Raw genomic sequence first — 22,501 nt, 5'->3', positions numbered from 1 at the left:
GGAAATCCCTTCAATCACGTGTGCTCAACTTTGGCCTGAGCTCCCAACCGAGAGTAAACCCTTCCGTCAAGTGTACTCGATTGTGGCCAGAGCTCCCAACAGAGGGTAGGCCCTTCAGTATAGTGTGTTTGGCTTTGGCTAGAGCCCCCAACCGAGGGTAAGCCCTTTGATCAAGTGTTCTCAGCCTTGGCCTGACCCTAAACTAAGAGTAGACCCTTCGGTCAGGTTTGCACGGCCTTGGCTTGAGCTCCAAGATCACACAGTAGTGCTTTCACCTGCAAAAAAGGATTTATTTCTAAAGGCATCACCGTGAATGATACTAGAAAACAAATAAATGATATAGGCATAACTTATCAGCAATTATACAATCTTTGTTGTACGCAAGGCTCATCTACATCTATATTCAAGCAGGGGTGCTTTTAGCTGCAAACAAACAAAACCAAACTACATATATATATATATATTGGAGGGGGTGGAATAATTACAAAACTACATGTAACTTCGTTTCTAGAAGGGAAATATGTTACGTAAATCCTACCTTCTTGTTACCCAAGTCAAGTTCCTGCACAATTGGAAAAAAACTATCAATAAACTTTTTGAAAGCAAAAAACTAGTTCTCGTAAAACAATATAGTGAATCTAACTAAACTTGCGTTACAGACTGAGTGGTAGTAATAAAAAAAAGGTGACTGTTGTCCTTCACTTTGTATCCTCATTAGTCCCCCCTTCTCTTTCGTACTACGTTTTAGATAAGATGTACTACTGTCATGATCAGACAGTGAGGAGTCCTCTGATGCCTTCCCACACCTAGTGGTTCTCTCCTAAAGTAATACCACAAAACAAGGTGTAAGTGATAAAGAAGGAAGGAGATAGATCAGTACTGAAAATGTGCAGTATAAAAAATAGCAATTGGAATTACTAGGATACCTTGGCACTAGTATTTTAACAGGTTCTCCTTTTATCTTTCTCCTGCAAATAAAGATTGATTTCTAAATTCATCAATATGAATGATATTTGGAAACAAATAAAAGACATAGGCAAAACTTATTTGTAATTCTACAACCTTTGATGTAAGCAAGGCTCATTTTTAACCAAGTTAATGTTGCACAGCTTTTTCCTGCATACAAAGACGACCATGTATATAATATATATATATATATTTTTTAGAAGAGGGCTGTGGAATAATAAAAAACTACATATTTAGAGAATATTTATAAACAAGATAACATCGATTTTATTACATAAATCTTACCTTGTCGTTGTCCAAACCAATTTCCTGCACAATTGGAAAAAAAACTATCAATAAATTTTCTGAAACCAAAAAATTAGTTCTTGTAAAACAATATAGTGAATTTAACGAAACTTACGTTACAAGCTGAGTGGTAGTAATCAAAGATGAATATTGTAATTCACTTTGTATCCTTATTTGTCCCCCCTTTCTTCTGGTGCACCTTTTAGATAAGTACTATTGTCAAGATTAAACAATGAGAAGTCCCCTGATGCCTTCCCACACCTAGAGGTTCCCTCCTAGAGTAACCATGAAACAAGGTATAAGTGTTAAAGAAGGAAGATCCCTTCGGTCAACTATACTCGGCCTTGGCTTGAGTTTCCAACCAAGGGTAGGCCCTTTGGTCAGATGTGCTCGACCATGGCCTGAGCCCCACGGTTAGGGTAGGCCCTTTGGTTAAGTCTTCTCAGCATTGGCCTCAGCTCCTATACGAGGGTTAATACCTTCCATCTGGTGTTCTTGGCATTGGCTTTAACTCCCAACTAAACCGAAGGTTGGCACCTCAATTAGGTCTGCTCGGCTTTGGCCTAAGCTCTCAACCGAGGGTAGGCCCTAAGATTAAGTGTGCTTAGCTTTATTGTGAGCCCTAAACCAAAGGAAAGCCCTTCGATCAGGTGTGCTCGGCCTTGGCCTGAGCTCCCAACCAAGAGTAGTCCCATCAGTCAGAGTACTCGGCCATGGCCTGAGATCCCAATAGAGGGTAGGCCCTTCAGAGCAGTGTGTTTGGCATTGGCCAGAGCCCCCAACCAATAATATGCCCTTCGATCAGGTGTGCCTGGCCTTACAATAAGCTCCCAACTGAGACTAGGCCCTTTGGTCAGGTGTACTCGGCCATGGCATAAGTTCCCAACCGAGGGTAGGCCTTTCGGTTAGGTATGCTCGGTTTTGGCTTGAGCCCCCAATCGAGGGTAAACCCTTCAGTCAGGTTTGCATAACCTTGGTTTGAGCCCCCAACAAAGGTAGGACCCATCGAGCATATATGCTCGACTTTTATTTGAGCACCCAACCGAGGGTAGACCCTTCGGTCAATTGTGCTCTTCCTTGGCCTGATCTCTTAAGCGAGAGTACACCCTTCAATCAGGTGTACTCAGCTGTGGCTGAGCTCCCAACAGAGGGTAGTCCCTTCGGTTAGTGTGTTGGGCCTTGGCCTAATCCCCTACCGAAGGTAGACCCTTCGGTCAGGTGTGCTCGAATTTGGCCTGACCCCAAACCAAGGGTAGGCCCTTCAGTCAGTTGTGCTCGACCTAGGCTTGAACTCCCAACTGAGGGTAAACACTTTGGTCAGGTCTACTCAGCCTAGGCCTAAGCCCCATCCAAGGTTAGGCCCTTTGGTTTAGCTTACTAGGCTTTGGCCTGAGCCCCAAACAGAGGCAAGGCCCTTTGGTCGTCTATGCTCGCCTTTGGCCTGAGCTCCCTACTGAGGGTAGGCTCTTTGGTCAGGTGTGCTCGACCTTGGCCTGAGCCCCCAAACGAGTGTAGGCCCCTCGATCAGGTCTATTCAGCTTTAGCCTAAGCTCTCAATCGAGAGTAGGCCCTTCGGTTAGGTGTACTCGGTCATGGCCTGAGCTCCTAACCGAGAGTAGGCCATTCGGTCAAGTGTGTTTGGTTTTGGTTTGACCCTAAACTGGGAGTAAACCCTTTGGTCAGGTTTGCACAGCCATGGCCCTAGCTCCTAACCGATGGTAGGCCCATCGGTTAGGTGTGCTCGGGCTTGGCTTAAACTTCCAATTAAATGTAGGCAAGTTGGTCAGGTCTGCTCAGCCTTAGCCTATGTTTCAACTGAGGGAAGGCCCACCGGGAAGGTGTGATTGGCTTTGGCCTAAGCCCTCAAACTGAGGGTAGGCCCTTCAATATGGTAAGCTTTGCTCGGCCTTAGCCTGATCTCCTAACCAAGGGAAGGCTATTAGATCAGATATGCCCAGCTTTGACTTGACCACCTAATAGAGGGTAAGCCCTTTGGTCTGGTGTGTTTGCTATTGGCCGGAACTCCCAACCGAGAGTAAGTCGTTCTATCAGGTCTGCTCGACTTTAGCCTAAGCCCCCAATCGAGGGTAGGCCTTCGACCAGCTTTGCTTGATTTTAGCCTGAGCTCCAAACCTAGTGTAGGTCCTTCGGTCAGGCATGCTCGGCTTTGGCCTGGACTCCCAATTTAGGGTAGACACTTCGATCAGGTGTGCTCGGCATTGGGTTAAGCCCCAACCGAGGGTAGGCCCTTCAGTCTGATTTGCTCAGATCTGGCTAGAGCCACCAATCGAGGGAAGGCCCTACGGTCAGATATGCTCAGCTTTGGCCTGAGCTCACACCCTAGGGTAGGCATTTGTAAAAGTGTGTTTAGCTTTGGCCTGAGCCCCCCATCGAGGGTAGGCGCTTCAGTCAGGTCTACTCGGCCTTGGCTTGAGCCCCCAATTGAGGGAAGGCTCTACGATCAGGTCTACCCGGCCTTGCCCTGAGCTCCTAAACGAGGGTTGGCCCTTTGATTAGGTGTGTTCGGCCATAGACTGAGCTCCCAACTGAGAGTAGGCCCTTCAGTCAGGTATACTCAACCATAGCCTAAGCCCCCAATCAAAGGTAGGCCCTTCGGTTTGGTGTGCTCTGCTTTGGCCAAAGCCCCTAATCAAGTGTAGGCCCTTCAATCAAGTTTGCTCAGCCTTGGCTTGAGTCCACAACCAAGGGAAGGCCCTTCGATCAAGTCTGCTTGGCCTTGCCCTGAGCTCCCAAATGAGGGCAAGCCCTTCTATAAGGTCTGCATAGCCTTAGGCTAAGCTCCCAACCGAGAGTAGGGCCATCAGTCAGGTGTACTCGGTCATGGCCTACGCTCCCAACCAAGGGTAGGCCCCTCGGTTAGGTGTGCTCGGATTTGGCCAGAATCCCTAATTGAGGGTAAGCCCTTCAGTCAGGATTGCTCAACCTTTACTTGAGCCCCCAACCGAGGGAAAGCCCTTCGATCACGTATGCTCGACTTTGATCTGAGCTCCCAACAGAAGGTAGACCCTTCGGTCAGATGTGCCCGGCCTTGGCCTGAGCTCCTAACCGAGAGTACGCCCTTCCATCAAGTGTACTCAGCTGTGGCTAAGCTCCCAACCGAGGGTAGGCCCTTCAGTTAGGTCTGCTCGACCTTGGCTTGAGCCCCCAAACGAGTGCAAGCCCCCCGGTCAGGTCCACTTAGCCTTAACCTAAACTCCCAATAAAAACTAGGCCCTTCGGTCAGGTGTACTTGGCTATGGCCTGAGCACCCAACCGAGGCTAGCCCTTAAGTCTAGTGTGTATAGCCTTGTCTAGAGCCAACAACAGAGGATAGGAGCTTCGGTCAGGTATGCTCGGCCTTGGTTTGACCCCAAAATCGAGAGTAGACCCTTCAGTCAAGTTTTCACAATCTTAGCCGGGGCTCCTAACCGAGGGCAGGCCCATTGATTATGTGTGCTCGGCTTTAGCTTGAACTCCCAATTAAGGGTAAGCACTTTGGTCAAGTGTGCTCGGCCTATGCTTAAGCCCCAACCGAGGCTTGACCCTTTAATCAGGGTGATCGGCTTTAGCCTCATCCCCAAATGGAGGCAAGACCCTTCGGTAAGCTATGCCCAGCTTTTTCCTGAGCTCCCAACCGAAGGTCGGCCCTTTGGTTAGTTATGCTCGGTGTTGGCCTAAGCCCCCAAACTAAAGGTAGGCCCTTTGGTCAGGTCTACTCGACCTTGGCTGAGCTCCCAAATGAGGGTAATACCTTCCGTGAGGCATGCTTGGCCTTGGCTTTAACTCCCTACCGAGGGAAGGCCTTTCGGTCAAGTGTGCTCAGCTTGGGCCTATGCTCCCAACCGACATAGGACCTTCAATCTAGTGTGCTCGACTTTGGCCTGAGCTCACAACCGAGGGTAGGCAGTAAGGTTAGGAGTGCTCAGCTTTACTCTGAGCCCATAAGCAAAGGAAATCCCTTCGATCAGGTGTGCTCGGCTATGGCCTGATCTCCCAATTGAGACCCTTCAGTCAGGTGTACTCAGTCGTGGCCAGAGCTCCCAACCAAGGGTAGGCCCTTCAGTATGGTGTGTTTGGCTTTAGCTAGAACCCCCAACACCGAGGGTAAGCCCTTCGATCAGGTGTTCTTGGCCTTAGCCTGACCCTAAACTGAGAGTAGACCCTTCGGTCAGGTTTGCACGACCTTGGCCTGAGCTCCAAGTTCATACAGTAGTGCTTTCACTTGTAAAGAAGGATATATTTCAAAAGGCATCACTGTGAATCATACATGGAAACAAATAGATGACATAGGCATCATACATGGAAACAAATAGATGACATAGGCATAACTTATCTACAATTATACAATATTTGTTGTACGCAAGGCTCATCTACATCCACGTTCATACAGGAGTGCTTTTAGCTGCAAACAAACAAAACCAAACTATATAAATATATATATTGGGGGGAGGAATAATTACAAAACTACATATTTAGAGAACTTGTATAAACAAGAAAACTTCATTTCTCGGAGAGAAATCTGTTACGAAAATCCTACCTCGTCGATACCCAAGTCAAGTTCCTGAACAATTGGAAAAAAACTATCAATAAATTTTTTGAAACAAAAAATTAGTTCTTGTAAAACAATATAGTGAATTTAACTAAGCTTGAGTTACAGACTGAGTGGTAGTAATCAAACAAAGGTGAATGTTGTCCTTCACTTTGTATCCTCATTAGGCCCCCTTCTCTTTCGTACTCCTTTTTATATAAGATGTACTACTGTCAAGTTTAGACAATGAGCCATAAAGAGTCCCCTCACGCCTTCCCACACCTAGCGGTTCCCTCTTAGAGTAATACCACAAAACAAGGTGTAAGTGATAAAAAAGGGAGGAGATAGATCAGTTCTGAAAATGTGCAACATATAAAATAGCTATTGGAATTACTAGGATATCTTGGTGCTAGTATTTTAACAAGTTCTCCTTTTCTCTTTCTCTTGCAAATAAAGATTGATTTCTAAATTCATCAACATGAATGATAATCGGAAACAAATAGAAAACAAACGTAAAACTTATCAGCAGTTCGACAACCTTTGATGTAAGCAAGGCTCATCTTCAACCAAGTTCATGCTGCACACGTTTTAGTTGCAAACAAAGAAATCCCGATTATGCATAATATATATATATATATGTATTTTTTTGGAAGGGGGTTGTGGAATAATAAAAAACTACATATTTGGAGAACATGTATAAAGAAGATAACATTGTTTCTAGGAAAGAAATCTATTACATAAATCTTACCTTGTCGTTGTCCAAGTCAAGTTCCTGCACAATTGGAAAAAAAAAAACTATCAATAAATTTTCTGAAACCAAAAAATTGGTTCTTGTAAAACAATATAGTTTAACTAAACTTACGTTAGAAGCTGAGTGGTAGTAATCAAAGGTGAATATTGTCATTCACTTTGTATCCTTATTAGTCCACCCCTTCTTCTGGTGCTCCGTTTAAAAAAGTACTATTGTCAAGATTAAACAGTGAGGAGTTCTCTGACGCCTTCCCACACCTAGAGGTTCCCTCCAAGAGTAAGACCACAAAACAAAGTGTCGGTTCTGAAAATGTGCAGCATATAACACAGCAACTGGAATTGCTAGGATACCTTGGTGCTAGTATTTTGACAGGTTCACCTTTTCTCTTTCTCCTACAAATAAATATTGATTTCTAAATTCATTAACATGAATGATATTCAGAAACAAAATAGAAGACAAAGGAAAAACTTATCTGTAGTTTTAGAATCTTTGATATAAGCAACGCTCATCTAAAACCAAGTTCATGTTGCACTGCATATTTGGAGAATAGGTATAAACAAGATAACTTCGTTTCTAGGAAATAAATCTATTACATAAATCTTACCTTGTCCTTACCCAAGTCAAGTTCTTGCATAATTAGAAAAAAATTATTAATAAATTTTATTATACCAAGAACTTGGTTCTTGTAAATCAAACTAGTGAATAAAACTAAGCTTACGCTACAAGCTAAGTGCTAGTAATCAAACAAAAGTGAATGTTGTCTTTCACTTTGTATCCCCCTTGGTCCCCCCTTTTTTTCTTTGGTACTCTTTTTAAGATTAGAAGCCCTATTGTTAAAATTAGACAGTGAACACGGAGTGGGTGATCACATACTTTTTTATAGTTTTTTTATATTTTTTTTTTAAATTCCATCGTTCCCACCTTTTTTTTGGGAAAAACATATTTGAGTCTCCAAAGTAAACTATGCTCAGTCACATTTGACTATTTTATGGGAGAAGGTTCTCTGAGCAAGCAGGGTGCTCGGCATTGGTGTGAGCTCCCAATCGAGGGAAGGCCCTTCGGTCAGGTTTGCTCAGCTTGGGCCTGAACTCCCAACTGAAGGTAGGCACTTCAGTCAGGTGTGCTCAGCTTTGGCTTGAGCCTCCAACAGAGGCATAGACCTTTGGTCATCTATGCTTGGCTTTAGCTTGAGCTCCCAACTAAGGGTAAGCCCTTTCGTCAGGAGTGCCCGACCTTGGCCTGAGCACCCAACCGAGTGTAGGCCCCTCAGACAGGTCTTCTCGGCCATGGCCTGAGCCCCCAATCGAGGGTAGGCCCCTTGGTCTTGTGTGTTTGGCCTTAACCAGAGCCCTTAACCGAGGGTAGACCCTTCGATCATGTGAGCTCGGCTTTGTCCTAACCCCAAACTGAGAGTAGGCCCTTTGATAGGTGCAGGCCTTGGCCTGAGCTCCTAACTGAGGGTAGGCCCTTTAGCTAAGTGCGCTCGGCCTTAGCTTAAACTCCCAATTGAGAGTAGGCACTTTGGTCAAGTGTGCTCGGCCTAGGCCTAAGCCCCCAACAGAAGCTAAAACCTTCAATCAAGGTGTTCGACTTTAGCCTCATCCCCCAATCGAGGCAAGGCCCTTCAGTCAGCTATACTTGGCCTTGCTTGAGCTCCCAACCGAGGTTAGGCTCTTTGGTCAGGTGTGCTCGACCATGGTTTGAGCCCCCAACCGAGGATCTCGGCCTTGGCCTCAGCTCCCAATGAGGGGAATACCTTCCGTCAGGTGTGCTTGGCCTTGGCTCTAACTCCCAACCAAACCGAAGGTTGGCATCTCAATTAGGTCTACAAGGCTTTGCGGTCTACTCGGCTTTGCCTGAGACCTTAACCAAGGGAAGGCCTTTCAGTCAAGTGTGCTCTACTTAGGCCTGAGCTTCTAACTACGATAGGACCTTTAGTCTGATGTGCTCGGCTTTGGCTTGAGCTCTCAACCGAGGGTAGGCCCTAAGGTCAAGTGTGCTTAGCTTTATCCTGAGCCCTCAACCAATAGAAAGCCCTTTGATCAAGTGTGCTCGGCCTCGGCCTGAGCTCCCAACCGACAGTATGCCCTTCAGTCTGGTGTACTCAGTTCAGTCCGGTGTACTCGGTCGTGGCCCGAGCTTGAGCTTCCAACCTAGGGTAGGCCCTTCAGTGTGGTGTGTTTAGCCTTGGCCAGATCCCCCAACTGAGGGTATGCCCTTCGATCAAGTGTGCTCAACCTTAGGCTAAGCTCCCAACTGAGAGTAGGCCCTTCGATCAAGTGCACTAGATTATGACCTAAGCTCCCAATCGAGAGTAAGTCCTTCCGTTAGGTGTTCTCGGCTTTGGTCTGAGCCCCCAATCGAGGGTAGGCCCTTCAATCAGGTTTGCTCAGCTTTGGCTTAAGCCCGCAACCGAGGGAAGGCCCTTCTATCACGTATCCTCGACTCTGGTTTCAGCTCCAAATCGGGGTAGACCCTTCGGTCAGGTGTGCTCGGCTTTGGCCTGAGCTCCTAACAGAGAATATGCCCTTCGGTCAGGTGTACTCAGCCATGGTTGAGCTCCCAACCTAAGGTAGGCCCTTCTCTAGGCCTACCTTCGGTCTGTGGTTTTTAGCTAGAGCTCTCAACCGAGGATATGCCCTTCGGTAAGCACTTTGGTCAGGCGTGCTTGGCCTAGGCCTAAGCCCCCGTCCAAGGTTAGGTCCTTTGGTTTGGCTTGCACGGCTTTAGCTTGAGCCCCAAATAGAGGTAAGGCCCTTGGGTCATCTATACTCGACCTTCTCTTGAGTTCCCAACCAAGGGTAAGCCCTTTGGTCAGGTGTGATCGACCTTATCCTAAGCCCCAAAACGAGTGTAGGCCCCTCAGTCAGGTATATTCGGCTTTGGCCTGAGCTCCCAATCTAGAGTAGGCCCTTCAGTCAGCTTTACTCGGCCGTGGCCTAAGCTCCCAACTGAAGGTAGATCCTTCAGTCAAGTTTGCACAACCTTGGCTTGAGCCCCCAATAAAGGTAAGGCCCTTCGATCATATGCTCAAATTTGGTTTGAGGTCCCAACCGAGTGTAGACCCTTCGGTCAAGTGTACTCTACCTTGCCCTAATCTCTAACCGAGAGTACACCCTTCAGTCAGGTGTACTCAGCCGTGGCTGAGCTCCCAACCGAGGATAGTCCCTTCGGTCTTGTGTGTTTGGCCTTGGCATGATCCCTTGCTAAAGGTAGGCCCTTCAGTTAGGGGTGCTAAAATTTAGCCTGACCCCAAACCGAGGGTAGGCCCTTAAGTTAGTTGTGCTCGGCCTAAGCTTAATCTCCTAGCTGAGGGTAGTCACTTTGGTCAGGTCTGCTCAGCCTAGGCCTAAGCCTCCATCCCAAGGTTAGGCCCTTCAGTCATCTATGCTCGCCTTTGGCCTGAGGTCCCAACTGAGGGTAGGCCCTTCGGTCAGGTGTGTTCGACCTTAGCTTGAGCCCCCAAACGTGTAGGCCCCTCGATCAGGCATATTCAGCCTTGGCCTGAGCTCCCAATAGAGAGTAGGCCCTTCAATCAACTGTATTTGGTCATGGCCTAAGCTCCCAACAGAGGGTAGGTCCTTCAGTCAAGTTTGACAGCCTTAGCTTGAGCCCCCAACAAAGGTAAGGCCCTTCGATCGTATGCTGGAATTTGGTTTGAGCTCCCAACCAAGGGTAAAACCTTCGGTCAGGTGTGCTTTGCCTTAGCCTGATCTCCTAACCGAGAGTACACCCTTCAATCAGGTGTACTCAGTCGTGGTTGAGCTCCCAACCGAGGGTAGTCCCTTCGGTTTGGTATGTTTGGCCTTAGCTTGATCCCTTACCGAAGGTAGGCCCTTCGATCAGGTGTTCTAGAATTTGGCCTGACCCAAACTGAGGGTAGGCCCCTTAGTCAATTTTTCTCTACCTAGGCTTGAACTCCAAACTGAGGGTAGGAACTTTGGTTAGGTCTGCTCAGCCTAGGCCTAAGCCCCCATCCGAGGTTAGGTCCTTCAGTTTGGCTTGTTTGGCTTTAGCCTAAGCCCTAAACAGAGGCAATGCCCTTCAATCATCTATGCTCGCCTTTAGCCTGAGCTCCCAACTAAGGATAAGCCCTTTGGTCAGGTGTACTCGACCTCGGCCTGAGCCCCCAAACAAGTGTAAGCCCTTCGATCTGGTGTGTTTAGCCTTTGCCTAAGCCCCTACCGAAGTTAGGCTCTTTGGTCAGGTGTGCTCAGCTTTGGCCCGACCCCAAACCAAGGGTAGGCCCATCGGTCAAGTTTGCTCGACCTTGGCCTGAGCTCCTACCCGAGGGTAAGCCCTTCGGTCAATTGTGCTCAGTCTAGGCTTGAACTCCCAACTGAGGGTAGGCACTTTGGTTAGGTGAACTTGGCCTAGGCCTAAGACCCTATCCAAGGTTAGGCCCTTTAATTTGGCTTTCTCGGCTTTAGCCTAAGCCCTAAACAGAGGCAAGGCCTTTCGGTCATCTATGCTCGACTTTGTCCTCAGCTCCCAATCAAGGGCAAGCCCTTTGGTCAGGTGTGCTCAACCTTGGCCTGAGCCCCCAAACAAGTGTAGGCCCCTCTGTTCAGTCTACTCAGCCTTAGCCTGAACTCCCAATCTAGAATAGGCCCTTTGATCAGGTGTACTTGGCCATTACCTTAGCACCCAACCGAGGGTAGGCCCTTCGGTCCAGTGTCTAGCCTTGTCCAGAGGCCCCAACCGAGGGTAGGCCCTTCGGTCAGGTATGCCCGGCCTTGGTTTGACCCCAAACTGAGAGTAGACCCTTCAGTCAGGTTTGCACAGCCTTGCCTTGGGCTCCTAACCGAGGGGAGGCCCTTCGGTTAGGTGTGCTCAGCTTTAGCTTGAACTCCCAATTAAGGGTTAGCACTTTGGTCAGGTGTGCTCGGCCTAGGCTTAAGGCCTACCTGAGGCTTGACCCTTCAATCAGGGTGTTCGGCGTTAGCCTCATCCCCACATCGAGGCAAAACCCTTTGGTTAGCTATGCCCGGCTTTTGCCTAAGCTCCTAACCGAGGGTCGACCCTTTGGTCAGTGGAGCTCGACATTGGCCTAAGCACCCAACTAAGGTAGGCCCTTTGATCAGGTCTGCTCCGCCTTGGCCTGAGCTCCCAAATGAGGGTAATATCATCTATGAGGCATACTTGGCCTTGGCTTTAACTCCCAACCGAGGGAAAGCCTCTCGGTCTGAGCTCCAAGTTCATACAATAGTGCTTTCACCTGCAAAGAATGATTTATTTTTGAAGGGATCACTGTGAATGATACTAGGAAACAAATAAATGACATATGCATAACTTATCTGCAATTATACAATCTTTGTTGTAAGCAAGGCTCATCTACATCCACGTTCATGTAGGAGTGCTTTTAGCTGCAAACAAACAAAACCAAACTATATATATATATATAATACGGGGTGGAATAATTACAAAACTACATATTTAGAGAACTAGAATAAATAAGATAACTTCGTTTATAGGAGAGAAATCTTTTACGTAAATCCTACCTCGTCGATACCCAAGTCAAGTTCCTACACAATTGGTAAAAAACTATCAATAAATTTTATGAAAACAAAAAATTAGTTCTTGTAAAACAATATGGTGAATTTAACTAAACATGCATTACAGACAGAGTGGTAGTAATCAAACAAAAGTGAATATTGTCCATCACTTTATATCCTCATTACTCCCCCATTCTCTTTCGTACTCCTTTTTAGATAAGACATACTACTGTCAAGATTAATTAGTGCGAAGTCCCCTAACGCCTTCCCACACCAAGGTGTAAGTGATAAAGAAGGGAGGAGATAGATCAGTTCTGAAAATGTGCAGCAAATAAATAGCAACTGGAATTACTAAGATACCTTGGCGCTAGTATTTTAACAGATTCTCCTTTTCTCTTTCTCCTGCAAATAAAGATTGATTTCTAAATTCATCAACATGAATGATATTCGGAAACAAATAGAAAACATAGGCAAAACTTATCTGCAGTTCTACAACCTTTGATGTAAGCAAGGCTCATCTTCAACCAAGTTCATGCTACACAGCTTTTAGTGGCAAACAAAGAAATCCCGACTACGTACATAATTTATATATATATATATATATTTTGGAAGGGGGTTGTGCAATAATAAAAAACTACATAGTTGGAGAATATGTATAAACAAGATAACATCGTTTCTAGGAAAGAAATCTACTACATAAATCTTACCTTATCATTATCCAAGTCAAGTTCCTGCATAATTAGAAAAAAAAAATATCAATAAATTTTCTGAAACAAAAAAATTGGTTCTCGTAAAACAATACAGTGAATTTAACCAGACTTATGTTACAAGATGATTGGTAGTAATAAAAGGTGAATATTGTCATTGACTTTGTATCTTTATTAGTCCCCCCCCCTTCTTCTGGTGCTCCTTTTAGATAAGAAGTACTATTGTCAAGATTAAACAGTGAGGAGTTCCCTGACGCCTTCCCACACCTAGAGGTTCCCTCCAAGAGTAACACCACGAAACAAAGTGTCGGTTCTGAAAATGTGCAGCATATAAAACAACAACTGAAATTGCTAGGATACCTTGGCGCTAGTATTTTGACAGGTTCTCCTTTTCTCTTTCTCCTACAAATAAAGATTGATTTCTAAATTCATTAACATGAATGATATTCGGAAACAAAATAGAAGACATAGGAAAAACTTATCTATAGTTCTAGAATCTTTGATATAAGCAACGCTCATCTAAACCAAGTTCATGTGACACTGCATATTTAGAGAACAGGTATAAACAAGATGACTTTGTTTCTAGGAAATAAATCCATTACATAAATCTGACCTTGTCGTTACCTAAGTCAAGTTCCTGCATAATTGGAAAAAAATTAATAAATTTACTGATACCAAGAACTTCTTTCTTGTAAATCAAACCAGTGAATAAAACTAAGCTTGCGCTACAGGCTGAGTGCTAATAATCAAACAAAAGTGAATGTTGTCCTACATTTTGTATCCCCCTTGGTCCCCCCTTTTTTTCTTTGGTACTCTTTTTAAGATTAGAAGCCCTACTGTCAAAATTAGACAGTGAACACGTAGTGGGTGATCACATACTTTTTTATAGTTTTTTTCATATTTTTTTTTAAATTCCATCATTCCCACCTTTTTTTTCGGGAAAAACGTATTTGAGTCTCCAAAGTAAACTATGCTCAGACACATTTGACTATTTTATGGGAGAAGGTTCTCTGAGCAAGCAGGGTGCTCGGCATAGGCATGAGCTCCCAAACGAGGGAAGGCCCTTCGGTCAGGTTTGCTCAGCTTTGGCCTAAGGCTCCAACAGAGGCATAGACCTTTGGTCATCTATTCTCAGCTTTAGCCTGAGCTCCCAACTGAGGGTAAGCCCTTTCGTCAGGTGTGCTCAACCTTGGCCTGTGCACCCAACCAAGTGTAGGCCCCTCGGTCAGGTCTGCTTGGCCTCGGCCTGAGCCCTCAATCGAGTGTAGGTCCCTCGATAAAGTCTGCTTGGCCTTGGCCTGAGCCCCCAATCGAGGGTAAGCCCCTTGGTCTTGTGTGTTTGGCCTTAACCAGAGCCTCTAATCGAGGGTTGGCCCTTCGATCATATATGCTCGGCCTTATCCTGACCCCAAACTGAGAGTAGACCCTTCAGTTAGGTTTTCACGGCCTTGGCCTCAGCTCCTAAACGAGGGTAGGCCCTTTGCCCAGGTGTGCTCAGCTTTATAGCTTGAACTCCCAATTGAGGGTAGGCACTTTGGTCAAGTGTGCTCGGCCTAGGCTTAAGCCCCCAACAGAAGCTAGAACCTTCAATCAAGGTGTTCGACTTTAGCCTCATCCCCCAATCGTGGCAAGTCCCTTCGGTCAGCTATGCTCACCCTTGGCTTGAGCTCCCATCCGAGGTTAGGCCCTTTGTTCAGGTGTGCTCAACCATGGCCTGAGCCCCTAACCGAGGGCAAGCCCTTTGGTCTAATCTTCTTGGCCTTAGTCTCAGCTCCCAAACTAAGGTAATACGTTCCGTCAGGTGTGATTGGCCTTGGCTCTAACTCCCAACCGAACAGAAGGTTGGCACCTCAATTAGGTCTGCACGGCTTTGTACGAGACCTTAACTAAGGGAAGGCCTTTCAGTCAGGTGTGCTCTGCTTGGGCCTGAGCTTCCAACTGCAATAGGACCTTCAATCTGGTGTGCTTGGCTTTGGCTAGAGCTCTCAACCGAGGGTAGGCCCTAAGGTAAAGTGTGCTTAGCTTATCCTGAGTCCTCAACTAATGGAAAGCCCTTTGATCAAGTGTGCTCAGCCTTGGCCTGAGCTCCCAATCAATAGTATGCCCTTCAGTCCAGTGTACTCGATCGTGGCCTGAGCTCCCAATGGAGATTAGGCCCTTCAGTCAGCTGTACTCGACCGTGGCCTAAGCTCCCAATCGAGGGTAGGTCCTTTGGCTCGGCTTTAGCTTGAACTCCCAATTAAGGGAAGGCACTTTGGCCAGGTGTGCTCGGCTTAAGCCCCAGCCCCAGCCCCAACCCCAGCCCAAGCCTCAGCCTCAGCCTGAACCAAGGCTAGACCCTTCAATCAGGGTGTTTGGCTTTAGCCTCATCTCCCAATCGAGGCAAGGCCCTTCAGTCAGCTATGCTCGGCTTTGGCCTGAGTTCCCAACCAAGGGTTGGCCCTCTGGTCAGGTGTGCTCGGCATTGGCTTGAGCCGCTAACCAAGGGTAAGCCCTTTGGTCAGGTCTGCTCAGCCTTAGCCTGAACTCCCAAATAAGGGTAATACCTTCCATGAGGTGTGTTTGGCCTTGGCTTTAACTCCCAACCGAAGGTTGCCACTTCGATTAGGTCTGCTCGGCTTTGGCCTAAAACCTTAACCAAAGGAAGGCCTTTCGGTCAGGTGTGCTCAGCTTGGGCCTGATCTCCCAACCGTGGTAGGATCGTCAGTCTGGTGTGCTCGACCTTAGCCTGAGCTCTCAACTGAGGGTATGCCTAAGGTCAGGTGTGCTCAACTTTAGTCTGAGCCCTTAACCAAAGGAAAGCCCTTCAATCAGGTGTGCTAAGCCTTTGCCTGGGCTCCCAACCAAGAGTAGGCCCTTTAGTCAGGTGTACTCAGTCGTGGCAAGAGCTCCCAACCGAGGGTAGGCCCTTCGGACAGGTGTGCTCGGCTGTGGCTTGACTTTAAACTGAGAATAGACCCTTCGGTCAAGTTTGCACGACCTTAGCCTGAGCTCCTGAGGGTAGGCCCTTCGGTTAGGTGTTCTCGGCCTTAGCTTAAACTCTAAGTAAGGGTAGGCACTTTGGTCACTTCTGCTCAGCCTTGGCCTAAGTTTCAACTGAGGGAAGGCCCTTCGGGAAGGTGTGGTCAGCTTTGGTCAAAGCCCTCAACCGAGGGTAGGCCCTTCGATCAGTTCTGCTTGACCTTAGCCTGATCCCCTAACCGAGGGAAGGCCATCCGATCAAGTATGCTCAGCTTTGACCTGAGCTCCTAACAGAGGGTAGGCCCTTCGGTCTAGTGTGCTTGTCATTGGCCTGAACTCCCAAGGGTAGGCCCTTCGATCCGGTGTGCTCGACTTTAGCCTTAACTCCCAACCGAGGGTAAGCCCTTCGATCTAAGGTGTTCACCCTTAGCCTGAGCCCCCTACCAAAGGAAGGCCTTCCGATCATATATGCTCGGGTTTGACATGAGTTGCCAACAGAGGGTACGCCCTTCGATTAGGTGTGCTCAGCTTTGGTCTGAGCTCCAAACTGAGGGCATGCCCTTCGATCTAAGGTGTTCAGCCTTGGCCTGAGCCCCCAACCGAAAGCCTTTCAATCATATATGCTCGGCTTTGACATGAGCTCCCAACAAAGGGAAGGCTCATCCGTCTGGTGTGCTTTCCGTTCTCCTGAACTCTCAACCAAGGGTAGGCCATTTGGTTAGGTGTGCTTGGATTTGACCTGAGCTCCCAACAGAGGTGTTCAGCATTGGCCTGAGCCCCCCAAACAACAGTCAGATGTGCTAGGCCTTGGCCTGAGCCCCAATCGAGGGAAGGCCCTTCAATCAGATATGCTCGGGTTTGGCCTAAGCTCCGAACTGAGGGTAGGCCCTTCAGTCACGTGTGCTCGGCTTTGGCCTAAATTCCCAACCGAGGGTAAGCCCTTTGGTCAAGTGTACTTGGCCTTGGCTTATGCTCCCGACTGAGGGTAGGCCCTTTGGTCAGGTCTGCTTGGCCTTAGCCTAAGCCCTCAATTGAGGGAAGGCCTTCGGTCAGGTGTGCCGACTTGAGCCCCCAACCGAGGGAAGGCCCTTTGGTCAAGTCCACTCAGCCTTGGCCTGAGCGCCAACCTAGGGAAGGTCTTCCAATCAGATATGCTCACCTTTGACCTGAGCTCCCAACTGAGGTAGGCTCTTCTGCCTAAGTTTCATCTCTTTTAAAGGTTAGTATCATCTTAAGCTAGTTGATCTAGTAATGAAACCATAGATTTGTGTCACCGGAACAAATGAGCAAACAAAAACCATGGAAGAGTGCTCTATCATCCAAATCCCTATCACAGCAGCAGCTTCACTATCTTTAACATGCCAAACCGTTTCAGTCTTACCGCCCCGGGTGAACACTGAACATTGTTCTCTATTAGTTTCCAAATAATAGTTTTCTTTAGTCAGAAGAAAATATCTTGAAGAAGCATCAAAACATAACAATGTTGTGTAACAATCACAAACATATGGTGTCAGCCTCATCTAAAGTAGCAAATATATTATAGGCCTTTAGTTCAGTGAGACATGGGGCAGACATTATGTCATTATCTCAATAAAGTTCAAACTTTAATTTTCCATTTCTACTTTCGTTTTCTGTTCTTGTAATTAGTAGTAATCCAATTTGAAGGTCAGTGATGTAGAAACAAATCAAAAGTAGATGATGTGCATTTATTATGTTATTATCTCAAGTATACAAAATATAGTCAAAAGGGAATCATAACAAAAGAGGAAAAGAAACAACAATCTGCTAAACAAAACTGCTGGCATTAGAACAGGGAAAGTTAACAAAAGAAAAAAAAACCATTTTCTTCACCATATCTATCATGCTTTTGAAATGCCGTCAAGATTTTGACTAGTGGATGTTGGATCAAGTCTAGACACTGTCCGACTAATTTCATGTTTCACATGCAGATATACAACTCCCAATTGTCTAAAAATAACTACATATTTCTACTAAAAGGGGCTATTTTGGGGGTAGAAATTATTCAATTATGTCAGCTATCTAAGGTGGGACTTTAAATTGACTCTTCTTTTTTTCTGAATTCTGAGAATGAATGATAATGATGTACAATTCATCCTTGGAAAGAAAGAATGTGATTGATCTTACAGTACTTATGATTTCAAACTCTCCTGTATACCTAATGTGAAACCTGCATAAAGCATGAGAAGTTCATTTCTCATCATCAAGAAAAATCAACAAAATTTGGGCTCGTTGACATATCATTAGATCTAAAGAGCAGTATGATAAAATCTAGAATGTCTATGGTAATATGAAAATGGAAAAGTCAACATAGTTCTGGCCTCATGAAAAATTCATTAAATCTAAAAACAGTAATAAATCTAGAATGTTAGTGGTAATATATAATTTTTTTTTCTTTCAAAAATACCGATTTGATAGATGGGGATGGCATAAATATTGATATTTTGTTCTCCACAGACAAGGGTAGAGATGCTATCTAAGATGAAATCATCAAAATGTAATGGTGAGGTTTTGATCAAATTTTCAGTTTCTTCCTACTTTGACGATGCTAGATGTCATGTAATTCCTCCTTCCAAACATTTCATCATAGTAGGTCAATCATGGATGGACATACGGAATGTTGTCCTTGGTCATGTTAAGTGTTAAGTGTTGTGGGGAGTATGTCTTGTATTTCTTAGCTATTGTTATGGATAGGATTCAGTCTCCCATTCAAGTTGTATTTATTTTCATCTTAATATAATATATAATAGGCTGGACAATAGGAGGTGAAAATCTCTCTATCGCACAACACTCTTCTACCCTCTCCTTCCATTCTATTTTCCTCTCATGGTCACTCAATAAAGAAGGTGGGAGGTGACATAGAGGATGATGTTTCACAGAGGATCAAGGTGAGATAGATAAAGTGGAGAGGTGTGGTGCATCCAGGGTGTTGATTGACAGATTCCTTTAAATTTTTAAGGAATGTTCTATAGGACAGTCGTTAAATCAGCTATAATGTACGGGACAGAATGATAGGCAGTTAAGAAGTCCCATATCAATAAGCTTTGTGTAGAAAGATGAGGATGTTGAGATGGATGGGCGGGAAAACTATGAAGGATGTAAGGAATGATCATATTAGGGCTGATTTGGGAGTTAACCCGATTCATGATAAGCTCTAAGAAAGCCATTTGAAGTGCTATAACCATGCTCAATGGGGGCCTAGGGATGCCCAGTAAGGAGGAGTGATGAAGTAATCTGATTCAGATTGAAGGAGCTAAAAGAGATAGGAGGCAGGCAAAAAATGTCCAGAGGAGAAGTAATGAGAAAAGACATGCATAGTTTAGATCTTGTCCCAAATATGGTTGTAAATATATCCGATTGGAGAGCCAGAATTTATGTAGCCGACCCCATTTAGGTGGGCATAACCAATTATTACATCTTCTTTCCTTTTGCTGCCTCTGATTGGATTTGGAACCATTTAGTTAACCCCATTTTGTTGGGATAAGGCTGAGTAGTAGTTTTGTTGGCCACACTAGTATGTGTGGTGTATCGGCTATAATGTACGGGATAAGGCTGAGTACATAGTTTTTAAGGCGATAAGGCGACGGAGGCGTTTGAGGGTCTTTCGGAGCGCCTTAGCGATAAGGCGGGTAGTAGTTTAATTCCTCAAATTTATTGGGGTCTAAAGGGGTGCACTAAAACAAATATTTTAATTAATGGGGGACCGATTAAAGATTAGTATTTATCTAACAGTGGTCATTATAGGGATCTTGTGGGCCCCATTCCTTAGTTGTCATAGATAAATCTGAAAGAGTCCTATTAAATATAATTTCTGTTTGGGAGTTTTAGTAGTTTAACAAGATTCATCTATGAATACTAAAAGTAGTTTCTAAGTTTGTTTAATTATTTAATGTTTAAATAAATCACATGCCTCCCTTAGTTATGGAATAAAATACAGAAAATGGGTTTGAATTCGAATTATATAGCCAAGAAGTCTTCCTTTATTCTCTCTTTCCTCTCTTCAGTGATTGTTCATGGGTAATGTTCACAATCCTAGAAAACCCCCTATCTGTTCTCTCTCCTGCTTGTTTTCTTGCCCCAATACTTGCTACTAAAATCAGCAAATTAGCGAGCCTGTTTCAACCCTGTTTCAGGGAAATATTTAGATTTGGGCCTACGGAACAGCCGATCTGATGTCTGATACCATGACTGGAAACTAGGATTGGCTAGCTGCATCACATATATTCAAACATGTACACAAAGGCACAACAAAGTAGGGGAATTCATTGTGGACTTACTATCCCCACCTTCGGTTAGAATCTGAATAATACTTAATATGAAGTGTGACTCTACCAAAATCCAAAATAATAACCCCATTAATATCTAGAATGGTTATGGTCTCCAAGACTGTCCCCACCCAAAAAAACAAATGTTTCCAAACAACGAGGCAGTAACAGTATAATAACATCATTTTCAGAAGAAAAATATCATTTCAAGACTTGCAATTTCCTTTGACTTTAAGGCCTTGCAGGCGTACCTGAGCTATGACAATGATAAGCAATGAATGTAGCTACACTTGATCTCAGGAACACCCAATACCTTGCAGGTGTCTTTTTCCTATCAATCAGCCTCAGCCACCCTCTCTTCACTCTCTATTGTTTTAACACTCTTCAACCATGGAACCATCAACGTGTCACTGTTGTGGTTTCTCTCTCTGCCTTTACATATTATATATATCTAGAGAGAGAGAGAGAGAGAGAGGGGGGGATACCACCACGACTACCGGACTCAGCGGCCGTACATCTTCTTCTGGCTTAGCTCGTGGGCATTAGATCCAGAAGACTTTCAACAACATTAAGTTTATAATCCTTTGTGGCTTCGTTACTATTCTTGTCCTTCATGCCACCATTAGCGTCGGAAATCTCGCTGACTATACCGAGGATGAGGGCAAGACTAGAAACTCATTGAGGTATCAACTGATTGTGATACCGCTTCAGTCTTGTAGCCCCACCTCCCATGATCTTCTTCCCACATTAACTGCATTGTGACTTTGTTTTTTCCTTACCAATGGGTACGCTAATGCCGCCATGCCAAGTCTCCTCCCTGATCAGTCATTATGCAACCTTCTTACATTGTTGCAACAAGAATGCACACAGTATTGAGCTCTACATCAGTTAAGACTTCTAAAACAACATTAAAGTTATTACTTAATTTTTCTACAAGTCCTATATATTTTCCTAATTAAAACTAGTTTTTATTATATTTTAATATTGATATACCTAATTTTAAAAAAAAATTAATTAAGGAACAATGTAATCATAATCACAATCAGTTGAAAAAAAAATCGACAATAAAAGGGCGTACCTGGTGCACGAGGCTCCCGCATGTGCAAGGTCTGGGGGTAAGAACTCAGAAATCAACAATATTTCCACAAATTTTCATGATTTTCAACTAAACCAGAATATTTTCCCCTGTTTTTTAACATTTTGAATCATAGATCAGCCAGCAATGTCTAACATATAAAAAAACTTGAAGGCCACATATTTTTTAAAAAAATTAGCTTCAAGAAAATCAAATTTTCAAACAAAAAAATTAATTGAAAATATAAAATTAAATAATCTGGTCCAAAAGCTTGTGATTACCCACTAGGTTTCCCAGTCATTCAATACACCACATTGGCAGCTATGACCCTTCAATTAACTCCCCTGCAAACTTCCTCAATGATTTAGACAGGAGATTTTATTCATGTTAGGAATCTTCCTAAATCCCATTCTACCTTCACTTCCAAGCTTGCAAAATTTCTCCAACTCCACAAGTAGTTAGTTTGATGAATTAAACCTTCAAATTGAACCAATCCCATTGTAGATGTTACAACCTATTAACAGTAGAGACAGGGACTGTAAAAAGGGAAAAGAAATAACTTGGAACACTTGCTAGAGCAGATTTGATTATAGTAAGCTTTCCCCTTTTGGAAGAGAGTTTCCTAACAATGTAAAAAGCATTTTATCCGTTTATCGATATAACCAAACAGGGAAGTCCCAAAGTGAATCAAGGTAGCTATTAAATCCTACAATAAAAGCTGGTAGAGAAGTGTATAATGGTTATGAGTTCACTTCTAAAATAGCTTATTTGAAGCACAAAATTTGCTTCAGAACATCTTAACAAACAGCCAAGCAGCCATAATTGGCAGTGTAAAGACCCAAGAAAATTAAGGTGCATCATTCACTAATTGAAGAAGAGTTATGAGACTTTCCAAGTTTGGAATGGAAGAACCCTCAATCTTTACCACCTTCCTCAATGTTAAAGACTACTAATGATAGGGGGAGTGCCCCTATAATGTTTCATGTCTTTAGCTGTAGCAGTAGTAGTCTTTAGCAGTGGAAGCGATGGGGGCCTATATCCCGATGGTCCCAGGATCAAAACCTGGCTCTAATACCAGGTAGCAGCAGAGAAACCTGCAACCAGACCTTACATAGCTTGAACAAGAGAAGGGCAGAGAAAGATAGAATGACAGAAGAATGAGAATTCCAACAGATCACAATAGGATTCAGCTACTTCCTATCGTGGTCACATCCAATCTTTATAGCCAAAGATAATAGACTCTCAGTAGCAGACCTAATAAGAGTATATGTCTAATTACAAGTAAAGTTGACATCTGAAATAAAGGAAAGAAACTAACACAATTAAACACTACAACCATAGCTAAGACATAAAGCACGATAGGGACACTCCCTTATCGCGAGTAGTCTTTAACACTCAGCTTTTGCAAGAATTCTACTTGAGGCTTTGATAATTAAGTCGAACAAAAGGG

The 22,501-nt window shown here is 44.6% G+C and overlaps 2 long non-coding RNA genes across 3 annotated transcripts; both read right to left on the bottom strand.

The window, feature by feature from the left end:
• Positions 1 to 271: 271 nt before the first annotated feature.
• On the bottom strand, positions 272 to 1,996 carry LOC122062431. The gene is made up of 4 exons (XR_006134957.1): positions 1,252 to 1,996; positions 1,063 to 1,116; positions 927 to 968; positions 272 to 820 (listed from the first exon to the last, which is right to left on the bottom strand). It is a non-coding gene; the product is annotated as an uncharacterized LOC122062431 (long non-coding RNA).
• Positions 1,997 to 6,340: 4,344 nt separating this feature from the next.
• Positions 6,341 to 12,660, bottom strand: LOC122062435. 2 transcript variants are annotated; one of them, XR_006134973.1, is made up of 5 exons: positions 12,386 to 12,660; positions 12,032 to 12,055; positions 6,881 to 6,922; positions 6,642 to 6,787; positions 6,341 to 6,551 (listed from the first exon to the last, which is right to left on the bottom strand). It is a non-coding gene; the product is annotated as an uncharacterized LOC122062435 (long non-coding RNA). The 2 variants fall into 2 exon arrangements; XR_006134972.1 differs by lacking the exons at positions 6,341 to 6,551; positions 6,642 to 6,787; positions 6,881 to 6,922 and adding an exon at positions 11,817 to 11,896.
• Between the last annotated feature and the right edge of the window lie 9,841 nt (positions 12,661 to 22,501).

This window comes from Macadamia integrifolia, unplaced genomic scaffold (genome assembly GCF_013358625.1).
Source record: "Macadamia integrifolia cultivar HAES 741 unplaced genomic scaffold, SCU_Mint_v3 scaffold1035, whole genome shotgun sequence".
NCBI lineage: Eukaryota > Viridiplantae > Streptophyta > Magnoliopsida > Proteales > Proteaceae > Macadamia > Macadamia integrifolia.
Note: the sequence above shows the minus strand (reverse complement) of the source record. Positions and strands in the feature narration are given on the sequence as shown.